General features: G+C 37.4%; 1 protein-coding gene and 1 long non-coding RNA gene across 2 annotated transcripts in view; both read left to right on the top strand.

Moving 5' to 3' along the window:
* Nucleotides 1-13,848, top strand: part of SDHAF3 (succinate dehydrogenase complex assembly factor 3) — a 36,922-nt gene that overhangs the window by 17,892 nt on the left and 5,182 nt on the right. The window lies entirely within an intron of this gene.
* LOC121233199 lies at nucleotides 3,201-13,584 on the top strand. The gene is made up of 4 exons (XR_005932107.1): nucleotides 3,201-3,284; nucleotides 3,454-3,587; nucleotides 8,289-8,335; nucleotides 9,451-13,584. It is a non-coding gene; the product is annotated as an uncharacterized LOC121233199 (long non-coding RNA).

Genomic DNA, 13,848 nt, shown 5'->3' with positions numbered 1-13,848 from the left:
AAGATAGAAGCACAGTCCCATCCTCCATGGGGCCTCCTCCTCCAGGCGCATACACTGTACTCCTTCTCCTGGTCACTTAAGATAAGGGATTGCGGCTTTGGAGAAGTGCGGTCCCACCCTCCGTGGGGCCCTCTCCTCCGGCCACGTTGTCCTGTTCACAAAACTCCAGCGTTTTTTCAGAGGCCGTTTTCTCCACCAAAGTTCTTTAACGAATGTTTGAGACACTGACTATAATTTGTCAGACCGCCACATTCCCTTTTACTGACCACCTTCTGAAATGTCATGGGCCAAGTTTAAACTCTCATCGGCCACAGAAGATGAGGCTATGACATTGTGAAGTTCATTGTGTGCAGTGCCTGTAAAAGAGTGTTGTATGGGTGAAGAGCAGCCCGAAGAATCCCAGTTAAACTTGTTTGGGTAATGATGGGTGTAGAGAACTCCCAAGTTCCCTGGAAAAACAAGAGCTACTGTCATCTTACCCAATATGTCAAGGACAAGTAGACAGAAAATACACTTTGTTTCTCTTTGGGTAATGCCAGTTTGTGGATTAGGGCATTTCTAATTTATGCTTTGTTGTTGTTGCTGAGCCTATTCGGTGAACTGATATCTTTAAGATGTATTGCATGTAAGTTTTGATCAGATACTTTTTGGGTGCTATTGCATAATGTGTATTGTGTTTCAAGTGGAAAGGAGGTTTTGTTCTTTTCACTTGCATATTGTACAAATAAAGCTTCAATGACTGTTTGATTTAGTGAGGAAAATAATAAATGCAGTCTGTGTTTCTTTTCTGAGAAAGAGCTGCCAATGAAGTTTTGTGTTTGTTATGAAAGAATAGGATGGAAACTAGCTTATGCATGCATTCAGTAAAAGCTTGTGTCCTGATACAGTTTGAATAAATCAGCTGATTATTGTACGATGATAATATTCTATTACTAATCTCTTAAGTATGTGAACTTGTCTGTCTTAGTGAAATTTGTAGTTGGTTTAGTTGTTTTTATACATTTGCCTTGGGGGGACAAAAGAGCTGTTTGTTATATAGTACAAATATACTACAAATATACAAAAATATATTCAGTACTGGAACATTTAAAAAAAAATCTGAAATCTGGTAATCCTCAAAATATAATGTCAGCTCTTGTCAGTAAACTGAGATTTGTATTTTAAATATTTTTTTACTTAGGGATAGTCATTAAAATATAACTTGGACTAACCTCGGCTTTTTAACGAGCAGAGTAATAAAGCAGAGGTAGCCTGGAGGACCTTGGCTTGAGGGACCTCTGGAGCCCGCTACTCAGAGCAGGGCCATCTTAGATCAGGTTGCTTGGGGCCTCGTCTGGTCACAGATCCTTGTGATTTTTGCTGTTTGGTGTAAAGCATGTGGAGAAAAGATTCGACTTACAGTATAGTTTTCAGATCTTAGCTGAGAAAATTCCCAAAGCAAAACTAATTACAATGATGAAAGTCAGAAAGTCGTAATTTAAGTCAGCATTCACAACTAAATGGTACTGAAGTACAAGTGCTGAGTACTCTGAAAGTACGTGATCACTGACATGCATTGGTATCCTTTGCCATATATGTAATCACTTGTTTTCAATCCAAGAGTAATAAGTCCTGAAGAATTGAAAATCATGCTGTGTTGGGTTTTGCCTAATAATTTGTTTAGTTTATACATAACTGTAACTATGTAGGTGTGATGTTGGCTGTGTGTTTACATTTCAACAATATGTTTAGTGTGGTTTAGTTTAGTTTATCTGATGTTACATTGAGACGCAAGTCAGCCATATAAATTACATATGTGGCTGAAATGAGGGTTAATGTGCTAGGCAGTATGAAGTGTAACTGTGATGGAAAGACTTTTATGGCAATTAGCAAGGGATTGGAAACCGGTATTATACTGTTGTGAATGGTGTCTACATCATTATTAATTTTTATGTTTTTTTTTTAATAGATTGTGCACTTATTTGCACAAATACATACTTTTAATGCACAGTAACAAGTAAAGGTAGGAATAAATTAAGTGTATGAGCTTGTGCAGCTTTTTCTCTTGAAAATCAGTTCCATGGTATCCAAAAGACTTAGTTCCAGTCTTTCATGGCATTACAATTTTACGATGCATTAGCTGAATTGGTATCTAACAGTGCTTCACTTGAATTTATTTAGTAGTCTAGCAGAAAGCATGCAACAGTGTGTAATGGATTTAATTGCAGTGTGAATGAGCACTTTGAATTTGTTTTATTTGGCTTTGTCTTTTTTGTCACCTTCAGATGTTCAACTCTGTTGTGTGAGATGAAGTTCTTGTGACCCCTTGTACTATTTAGCATATCCCATTTGTTGATTAAGGCTTTTGGTACAGTGATGCTTCTATCACTGGCAAGTTACCAAGTTACTTGCCAAACGTTTTCTTTTTCCCAAGTAATGGGAATTTTTTGTTTGTTTTCATTTGTGATTAGAGTGCTTGTAGGCAACATTTTTTGAGGGAAGATAGGATCCTAAAGATATTTCAAATAGGTATGATAATTTTGACAGCAATTGTGACAGAACTTACCCAGGGAAATTCTCCACCCACCTGAGGAAATAAAGCATTACTAAGCTGGGTTCTAAAAAGGAAGATGTTTCGCAAAGGTGTTATTTGTAAAATCACTGCTATACTGAATATAGCAGGCAGCTCAGTGAAGATGAGGAGATCTGTTGTATTTTTCGCATAAATAAATACAGTAGAATACAAATGATCCCATTGCTTCCCCCTCCCTATTGGTGTACAGTCTTCTTTTTAGGATTTTCCTCTTAAGAAATTAAAAATTAATGTTAAAATGTTATGTTTTGACATAGAGAAGATAGGTTATGTTTTGTGCTGGTTTTCTAGGGCAGCAGTCAATAGTAAAGGCTAGTCCTGCACTATAACAGCAGGTGGACTTTATGGTTGAATTTACTGTAGTGCACATGGCTGTGGGTCAGGGATCCACAGAGAGCTGGGGTGAGCTGGGAAGTGTAATATGGTCAGGACACCAAAGCGATGCCTGGCCATGGCCATGGCCCTGGGACCAGCCCGTGCAGATGCCTTCAATGTCTAGCCCATAGGGACAGTTCAGCGAGCAGCCCACAAGTGGGTTTTGGTGTAAACAACTGTTTATTCTAGTCTGCCCATCTTTTCTGTGACAGAAATGGGGCACGTGCGGGTAGAGGAACCCTCACAATCTGATGCGTTCCTGGGTAGGGCCAGCGCTCAGAGCTGTGACCTGCTGCATCTGTGTGCTGTGCTCACCTGCTGCATCTTTATGATACTGGTGAGCGGGAGGCATTTCCACTACCTCACTAAACAGATTTAGTTTGACCAGTCTAAACTCTCCCTTGGACTGGTGGCTTCATAAATGCAATGGGATTGATGTTACTTGGAGGATTATTTTCGCCCCCTTTGCTGCCCTCCCCCATTTAGCAAGCATGTTTTTTTTTCAGAGGCACATGAAACATTCTGCAGGACAGCAAAGCATGTTGTTATTCATCTCCCCCTTAAGACTGAAATAAACCCCTGTTCATGAAGACCCCATAATTTACCATCAGTGTGGTTCAAGGGGAAGCATTGCTGGGTGGTAGGTGATGCAAATGTTATTCAAGATTATTCTGCTGGTGTCTTCAGGCAACTTATTTGAGAGTTTTTTCCTGTTTACTATCTTGGCCTAACTCTATAGTGAATCCTGTGACTAAATTAAAAAGCACACCTTAAATAGCTAGCTCTAAAAGCCATCTTGCAGAGTGGAGAGCAAGACAACAAGTCATCCTGATTCTCATGTAACTGCCTGCTTGCAGGCAGAGGTACACAAGACTGTCTTTTCCGTATTTTCTTGGCTAGGAAGCAAAATTAATTGACGTATAAACAACTAAAAAATAATTAAAGTTTTTATTGTTCATATAGCATTGCATTGCTTTAAACAAGTCCAGAGTAATTTTCAAGCCATGCAAATGTAAGTTGAGATACTTCCTTGATGTTGAAAAGTCTTGAAACACAAATGAAACCTCTTGAATAGTTTTAGTATTCTCTGACTGGTAGAAACCTTGAGGTAACCTATTTATTCGCATCATCAATGGATGGCAAGCAGAGATTTTTCTAGAACTTATTATCTAGTCAGTTTGAAAACTCATCCTGATCACATATAATAGAAAAAGGACTTGTTTCTTAATACAGTATAAACAAACAATGCAGCAGTTTGACATTGATGCTAATGATAAAGGTATCATTGTATTAGTGTGGAGAGAGCATCTGAGTGGATGTGGATGTACCATACCAAAATGATTAAATGGTACCACTTAACTCAGAGCAGAAGTAGTTTATCTCAGGGGGTTTTGACATAGAAGTAGACCTAATATGCTACGCTTTCCATTCTTGATATGTTCTCTACAAGCAGGCTGCTTCTGCTCCAAATGATAATGCTTTGCCTGTAGCTGAAGACAATGGTACTTGGCTGTGAAAGCACCTGGGAGGCTGGCAGCCAGAACACAGAGCTAAGCTGGCTTGACCACTCTTAACGTGGTGCATTTGTGTTTCTGCAAGGTTGCCTTGGTATTTTCCTGGCTCTGGTGTTTTTGCATTGTTTTTAAGCTGCTTTCCTTTAAATTATTGAGGTAAATTAACTTCTATTCCAGTTCAACATGTGTTTTTGCTTGCAACAGGACAGCCTGTGGTTGCACAGAGAAAAAAGAGAGGTTCTAGGTGGGTGAGAATTTTAGGAATAAGTAGGCAGTCTGGATTTTTGTTGCAAAAGCTTAAGTTTTTGTTAACTGAGTGTTCATTTCAAAATGAAGTACACACAACTCTAAGCTATTTGACTTACTTGATTTCCATCGCTTTATTACTCCCCTACCCTGTTTTCCCTGTCATTTGCTAATTCAAAGAAGACCCCTTTAATAATTGGGAAACCTCCTGCAATAGCAGAAACAAAAAAGAAGGAATAGAACAAGATTCAGGTGAGTTAATTTTGAAGTATTTGTTGTATTGAGATTACAGGAGAACGTGTTCAGGCTTGAATTTGATATGTATTCGATCTCCCCAAGAACAGTACAGAGTATTTTATGGCGTTTTTCAGAAGTGCTTTCCAGTTGGGTCTCTATACAGTACTTTATGGAATTTTGGAACTTGTTCAGCAGATCAGTGAATTTTCCTTTTTCCTTTTGTACACAATCCCTCCAGTCTTCTGTGACAGCCCAGCCCATACTTGCTGTATTGTGACAGATGCTATAAAAATCCTCTTAAATGTCAGAACCATTGAATAAAGCGATAAATAGATAGTGACTTGCAGATGATTACAGAAGTTTGTGGGTTTTTCAGATTTGGGGGCTGTGGTGTAGTCAGTAGAGATGCACGCTCCTTTATAGCAGCACTTGAACATACTGATGACAGGTTTGTTTTCTTCAGTTAACTTCTGTGGCTACTTCTGAAGTAGTTCAGAGATTGTGTAAAAATTTGCAAGTTAAAAACCCTTGGTAAGATACATAAATTTGTATGCTTTAGAGTTTTTTGACCTTAAGAAACTGCTAAAAAATTCAACACAATTTTAGAATTATGTTTAGAATGGGAACTTTTAATTTCTCTGACCTTTTTTGTCTGCCCTGTTGTATCAGAAGACTTTCTGGCTGCATATATGTTATATCACAATATTTTAGGAAAACAAAACAGAGTAAGAAACTTTTCTGTTGTAATTTTGAGAGCAGTAAAACTAAAGAAGAAAGAAATGTTGTGATTTGTTCTATTGCTTGGAGGATATGGAAGACCTTTTAAACAATTTATATTATTAACTTCATTTGTCAGAGGTACGTTTATGTGTATACAAAGTGTATATCTGGTCTAAAACTTGAACATGATTTAGCATCTTTTGCTGCAGCAACAAGAACTTTAAAAATTTGAACTGGGTCTAGCACAGAAACTAATGAGTTAATCTTCTTTGCCTTTTATTAAGTACTATGAGGTACATGTTTATTGCGGTAATAAGCCTTCTTTCCACAGAGTGAGTTGACAAATATAAACCAGTATGTTGTTAGTTGCCTTAAGGAAAATGTCAGTTACATCAGTATGCATTTATTTTCATAGAGATGCCCTATTGCTGCTATTTAAATCCAAGAAGGACTGAATTGTAACCAAATGATTGTGGTCAAATACACTGACTTATTTCTATAGAGTAGGACTCTCAAAAGTACTGGACTAAACTTCATACTTAGCTAAGTAACGCCCTTATAACAATTCACCTGTATTTCCTAGTGGCAGTATTTTTAAATTTTTGAAATAATAGGAATCCACCTTTATGTAGGCTTTCTTTTATTGATGGCCAGTCTGTTATGTAGTGCTCTATGAAGAGCACACCTCAAAATGTTTGTGTCATGTTGAAGAAGCAAGTAGATAAACTTTAATGACTCCTTGCTTGTCTGTTTTAAACGTCTCCACAAGCACCCAGGTAGGGCTTGTCTCTCTCCCCTGTTACTAGAAGGACTTTGGTAATACTGGCCAAGAAAATCAGCCTTTCACTCAGTATTTTCTGTTGCCAAATTAGCTCTGCTAAATTAGTATCCCATGTATTATATTGGAACAGCAAATGTAGAATATGTTCCCTTAAAACTGGGGAAGTTTCTGTCTGTTTGTCCTAAGGGATGAATCTGACTTTTAAACTAATGACCTTCTGGTCTTTTTATTAAATATTGCCCATGACTTTTTACTTAATTTATTGAAGCACATTATTCTTCTACAGGTCCATTAAAGTAAAAAATTCAGTGCACCTTCAGCAGAAAGGTTATTTGTGGTGTCAGGGAAATCAATGCAAGATGCCTATTAGTGGATTAAATTTTTGTTTATACTTGAGGTTTTTTCGTTACTGTATTAGTTTAAGGTTTTGGCTCTAATGAGCATATAGGAATGTGAGTAATGGAAAAATAAGAATACCGAGTCTCTTTTGGATATATATGTACACTTGAAATGCTTCATTGGTTATAAATTGAGTAGAAGAACATCTGTGGAAAGTCTTTCAAGTGTCATCATCTGGGATATGTAATCTTTTGCATGTTCTTAGTATCTAGCAGTCTGGAAACTAATGTGGTTGTCTTGGAAACAGGCTTTATTTTCCTTTTGCGAATATCTAGATGTAAAATCATTATCTTCCTTGAAAATCTGGAAGTAATACTTCTGAAAGAAGTAACTGCAAATTTAAGATGCTTGTCCTCTATTTAAAGAATCGATACAGGAGTCTGTAAGTGATGTTTGCATTGTGCGCTTTAATTATAATTGTGTGATTATGTTGTTAAAACAGTCTTTAGGTTTTTTTTAGGTAAAATGCCTGTACTTAGTGTTGATATTTATCTGGGAATTACCTGCAGTGAAGCACTTTGCCAAGATTTCCTAGCTTAATATTTAAATAGAAATATTACAGTATAACTGATGCATTGAAGAAGTTCCTAAAAACGAAGTGATACTATCACTTCCAGTCTTTTCCCTTGCTTTGCTTTAAATTAACAGCATGTGATAAAACCTTGAATATTCTGTGAGATTGTAGCATAATATTCGCCAGACAAAACATCAGTAGTAGACAAAAATGCACGGGACAGCTTTTTTATCAGCCAAAGAGCTGCCATGCACAGCATAAAATGTCAAAGCAAAATAGAAACTGAGTCAAGAAATAACAGTCTTTCAAATTGCTGAGGATTTATATGAAAATATGAAACAATGTTCTTGAAAGAAGTTTAACTTTTCTGGTCTGTAGCTTATTTGTCCTGTCACAGCTGTCTTAGAGATTGGTATTACTAACAGTGTAATTTCATCATAACTTCATAATAATTTTTACAGATGAAGGTCCAAACTGAAGGTCCATGTTTTGTTCTTAAATTGTTAACTATATTAAGTTCTAATGGGGTTTTTAATATATTTCTTTTCCAAGTATTTTTGTCTCCAGTGCCAATTTAAAAGATTCTCAAAAACTGCTAAGTACTTCAGAGAAGAATTTTATTTTTTTTTTTTTTTTTTTTTTTACTCTTTCATAAAATAAGTCTTTTTTTTTCGGTGGAGCTCACACTTTGAATGACACAACCTGTCCAAGGGAAGAGAACCATGACAGGATCTCATCAAGCCATTGGAACCCATCTGCGTGACTATCTCTTTCATTCTACTTCCCATCAATTCCTCCTGCCCTGTTTCTTGTGCTGCATCTACATTTCAGATTGATCTCTCTTTTCAGAACTTCATTTGTCATTTTATTTTTTCTTAAATGTTGCTTTTCCTTCAAGTATGTTCTGATTTCCCCCCCCCCCCTTCTTAGAACAAGCTCAAGCTTTCTATTTAAGGCCTGAGATGAAGCTTATTAACGTAAGTGGTGAGGATCTTAAAAACTATGGTTGTTATCAGATGATGCAAAAAGCTTTTAGTGACCTAGATTTTGGCCCTGATGTACAATACTGATGTAAGTATTGTGCATCCAGAAAGAAATAATTAATCACAGCTTGTTTTTCCTCAAATGACAGTAAAGTCATTCTGATGTACTGTAATGCTGTTGTGCTCCATTTTGGACTTAATAGCATTTATATATGTTTACCTTGACAGTCAGGCCACAAACTTCCCACTTTCATCTCAAATTATGATCTTACAAGTCTTACATGGAAAAAAGAACATTAAAATAACATGTTATTTAAGCTATAAACAGGAGTTAGTCCTTGAGCTTTTCTTACATTCCTCTAAATAAATGTAATTTCTTCCAGTTTAACAATATTAGTAAACTGTGTTCAAAAAAAGTAGTCCATTTCATACCTTCCTGATCAAATAATAATTCTACGTGCTGATTACTAAGTATTACATAATTATATTCCCTGGCTCCATTTTAGCCGAACAATTTTTCATTCTGTCCTCCCAAACTGCAAACAAGCAAGCAACAAAAAAACCCGCAACCCCTTATATGGTAGCAGTTCTGTATAGTTACAGTATGTGCATCATTGTGTTACTGTGATCACTACCCTGAAATTTGGTCAGTAGTCATGTATTCTAGCATCTTTCCTGAATCTCCTGTGAAAACATGATATTGTTAAGGTTCTCATGGCTTTTCCTTTCAGATTAACTTTTAGAAAACTTTGAAGTTTTCTGGTTGTTCCCATTCTTTATGATCCAGTAACTTTGTCCTGGAGAAATCTGTTTTACCTCTGTGCTTTGTAATTAGAAACAGTGACATGGTCTTTCATCCCTACAAATTAAAATATACATAATTCAAAGTTTTCTAAGGGTAAAAAGGTACTACAGTTTTTTTTGCATCATGTGTTTCCCTTCAGGATGTTGTTGAGTCTGACATCAGGAGTGTTAACCAAAGATAAAACAAACTCCAGGGGAGAGATTATAGATTCATTCAAGGAGAAATGGTATTTTTGTTGCCTTTTGTAGTTAAAAAAACACAAACCAAAACAACTAATGAACACTTTTCTTTTACCACAAGAAAGGAATGAAGTTGACTGAAGCCAGTCATCTACAGCCAGTGAGAGAGAGACACGTAGCTGCTTTCGTGGTGATGAGACCCACAACTCTGGAGAGCAGCATATCCAGTCATCACATCACGTTTAAGACAGAAGTTTCTCTCTCTGATGCTCAGCACAAAGACAACCTCCATCTCTAGCTTCACTTAGGCTTGTAACTTTTAGATCATTGCATCTAAATTACATCCCATCGCAAGTGCTAGACTATCCCTTTGGCTTGAAATGGCCTCTACAAATCTTTCCATCTAATAATGGACTGAAATACAAAACAGCTTATCCAAACTGCTCTTCACACAACTTGTTTTTGGAAGTCCTCATTAATTACAATTGGGTATATTTGTTAGAAAAGGGAGGATTTTATTTCACCTGCATTGTTTTTCTTTGGGGGTAGGAGATATATCCCATAGTGAGATGGGTTCTTCACACTCGTGGTCTTGAAGGGTGCTTAAGGAACCAGTTTGGCCTCTGGCAAACCATGTCATTTTTGTACTATTTGTGATTAAATGAACTCTGTGTGCTGCTCTGCTCTCCCTGTCTTTCCTTCCCTTTCTGGAGTGTCACCGTAGTGGCTGCCTCAGCAGAGGGGCAGGGACAGTGGCTGTGAGTTACCAACTCTGGTTTAGCCCTGCTCTGGGATTTTTTTCCCTTGGGGGATTCCTCGACTGCCCTGCTCTAGAGGTGGTGATGCACAGGGGAAGGTCAGGGATCTCGTCCTGGGAGGAATGCAGTTTGCACTGTTGCTGGACTAGAAAACAATGCTTTAAAAATTTTATTTTTGTTCTTTCACATGATCCATTCTTTTAAAAAATTTGTAGGAAAATATGCTTCCCTTTAATTTCCGAGAAGAGTGCTTTTTTTTTTTTTCTTCTTTAAAATAGAGTGAGTAATGTTTCAGCTTTAATAAAAGTAACTCTTTCTGATATACTTTTTGATTCTTACATATATGTGCTTAAAGTTTCAACTTAGTGTTCTTATGACTGGTCATATAAGCTACTTGGTCTGTTTTTTAAGTGTTTGTGTTTTTATACATAGTAAACCTTTGAATGAAACGTACCTATTTAATATGTTACATCTTAACTTCTGCTTAACTGAACCCTTCTATTATTAATGGAAAATATCAAGGATTTCTATAACATGTCCGTGCTGGGAAAATCTTCCTGGTTTTGAAACCAGAAAACTTAAGTGTTACTTTGCACAACTCTGCCTCTCTTAGTAGATAATAAACATTTTGTTGATGGATTCTGTGCTGTGACATTGGTAATGAAGGAGATGCTAGAACAAGAAAACATGAGATGCTAGAACCTGAAAAACATTGGTTTCCATCATAAATAAGCTTGTTGCTAGTTTTTTATTGTATATGCCTGTTAAATTTATAGCATAACCATATTTTTATGACAATCAACTTGTTTGTAATGCTTTATTTAACTGGAGCACCATGCTGTTTTAGAGGCCTTACTGTTGCCTCAGAATGCAAACATTGTCTGCTGCACTGGAGCTGGAGTGTCTGTGGGTGAAACATTTGGCCTCATACCTTTTGGATGCTGGTGTTTTCCAGGGTTACATGTAAAGTCCTATAGCATTTTCAAAAAGAGAATAATCTTTGAGATTTCCTTCTTGTGCTCACCCTACAGTCAATAAAAATTTTTTTTTTTTTTTTTGCAAAACCACCCAGCAGTAGCCACTCACCCTACATCCTCCAGGCTTTCAGCAGGAGCAGTCTTAAGCCAGTGCTGAATGTTCGTGCAAGTTCCTCTTGCTAAGAGTTGCCTCTGGTTTGCTGTTACACATGTAATGGATGCTCAGGTGATTTAAATGCCAGAAGAGAAAGTTGGTTTTTTTACCTTCTGTCAAGATTTGCAGTAGGAGCTGGACATCTTTATTCCCCAGAGGTCCTCTGCCCTGCTGGGTACCTCAGAGTGAAATTCCCATCTTCATTCTGTTGCCCTTTTCCCAGCAATTACTATTTTAATTTTCCATGTAAGAAACTCTGATAATGCCAGCTATATGTCATTACCTGGTATCATTCAAATACTATTTGATGAGTGTTTCCAAAAGCAGTAGGAAGGCTTACTCACCACCCTTTATAGTATATTGACTTTTTTCCTAAGTGATCATGGTGTCCTTTACAAAAACTGATTGAAATTGTCTGATAATACATTGTTCCTGTTACAGTATGTGTGACTTCACATAGCTGTTTATTCAGATTAGGTAATTTATTTGACAGTAATCATATTTTATGCAATTTTTAAAATGTTTATGGGCTATTTTAAGTGGTCTTATGGGGTGAAGTGTAGGTACTTATGGCTTGATGTGTACGCGAGTGTATGAAAATATCCACTGAAATTGTGTATTAAGCTGAGTTTAAGTGTGGTAGAATTTTCCTGGGTTTGTTATTACATTTCTAACTATACTTACAGTGTCAGGTAAAATATGTGAAGATGCTCTGGAATTTCATGAGGTGTATCTCCCATTTAAAAATCACTTCTATAAAGATTTTGTCTTTTGCTGGTACTCAATTAGTTTAACAAACAAAACAGTTTTGTAGTAAAAAATACAGTAAATCAGTTGCAGAATTCTGTCTGAATGTGCATAAAATAATTTATTGAACATATGTTTTTTCATGCTACTGGCCTAGCAGCATGTATTTGATTTTGCTCCTAGTAGCAGCAGCAGAACTTGAAATGCTGCAGTTTTAAGTGAACTTCCAGGGAGTGAGGAGTGTGGTCTCTCAGACCATGCTTGTTTTTTTGATGTCACCCCGAGAAAAATAAATTTAAAATAATTTGATAGGGTTTTTCAGTGCCTGACTGTGCCCAGTTTGTTTAACATGTCTCAGAGTAGCGGTTTCTGATTTGGCCCCAGTAACGTTGTCTATGTTATGTTTATGTTATGTCATAATGATAATGTGTTATCATTAATTTGACTGCAAGTGGAGATAGTCTTTTTGGAATGGATGAATACATCGGCTTTATACTTTAACTGCTTAAGGGAGATTAAAATTTTAGACCTTTTTTTAAGAGAAAATCTGGCAAGAAAGTGAATCATACAGGTACTGTGAACAGACATGTCTATCCTGACTTTTTCTATCTAAATTAACCTTACAGAGATTTTTTGGAGCTATTGTCTAAAATGTTGCATTGTAGATGTTGAGGAGGACGTCAGAGAAAATAGAAATGATGATTACTATTCTTCCCAGTGAAAATGGGCAAATGGGCTATTAACCCATTTAATCGTACGATTAAATTATAAATGTCTATCAGCATTTTGTATTTGCATAGGATATAAATGTCTATCAGCATGCACTGGACCAGGTGGGAGTCTATACATCTGGGAGTCAGGGAGTGGGATTTTTGGTTGTGTGGTTTTTGCTTTTATTTTTGTATTTAATCCTTTCTCAACTTTGCAAACAACAAGGCTGACATCCCTTCTGTAATGTGTGGTATTTTAAGACCTCAAATGTCACCCATTGCCTTGCCCTTTTGATGAATTTGTGCATTCTGTGAATGCTTATGAATCAGAGAGCAGAGGAAAACGGTGTATTCGCTTCAGTGAATTTAAATAAAAAAACCCTGTGGTTACTGATTACAGCAAATACTCACCTTCTGTGTTTTTGTAGAAATCACTTGGAGGTTCAAGTATTTAATCATGTCATAGGATTTTAAGAGAGCCTAATGGCTGGATTCAGCGTGCATGCTGTAGGTGCCAACGTGGTCTGTAGGCAGAACCAGTATCTCTAAGGAGCGCATCAGAGCATTCAGGTGAGGCATCTGCCTCCCTGCATTGGCGATACGGAGAGTTTTGGGTTGCCTCTGCGGTTGCATGTACTTTTGGCAATGCAGGGACCTGGCCAGTCTGCACCTCAGACTGTTACCCTCCTTTAAGACTGGGATGGATAGTGGGAGGAGCGGGACTCTGAGGGTGTCTGTGATACGGACGGCCAGCATGCTGGGACTGAATACTGGATAAATCAGCTGTCTTTTGATGGTAAATGGTCAGGAGAGGTTGTCTTGACTTGAACTTGATTCTGATCCTCTTTGTTTCTGGTGGCAGTCATATACATGGGGCAAAGGCTTTTACCATTCAGCTGGTGGTTTGCTTTTTGTTTTTCCATGTAGGTGCCCAGAACTGTACAGCTGGTGCAGGCAGAGGGTCATTGTGGTATGAGCTACTTGCAAAGAAACAACCAACCAGCCTAAGAAAACCAAAGGTGCAGAGGTTGTCCCTGACTGACCTGCCACACTTGACCATCTGTGCAAGGAGGAGAGCACCTGTGTGCTTCTGCCATCCTTGTGGACGCTGAGCCTGGCTCTGTGAGGGTACAGGTTTACTTGTCTTCCATTTTGTATCTCTTTGGTTCTGTGAGCA

This window comes from Aquila chrysaetos, chromosome 3 (genome assembly GCF_900496995.4).
Source record: "Aquila chrysaetos chrysaetos chromosome 3, bAquChr1.4, whole genome shotgun sequence".
NCBI classification, from domain to species: Eukaryota; Metazoa; Chordata; class Aves; order Accipitriformes; family Accipitridae; genus Aquila; species Aquila chrysaetos.
Note: the sequence above shows the minus strand (reverse complement) of the source record. Positions and strands in the feature narration are given on the sequence as shown.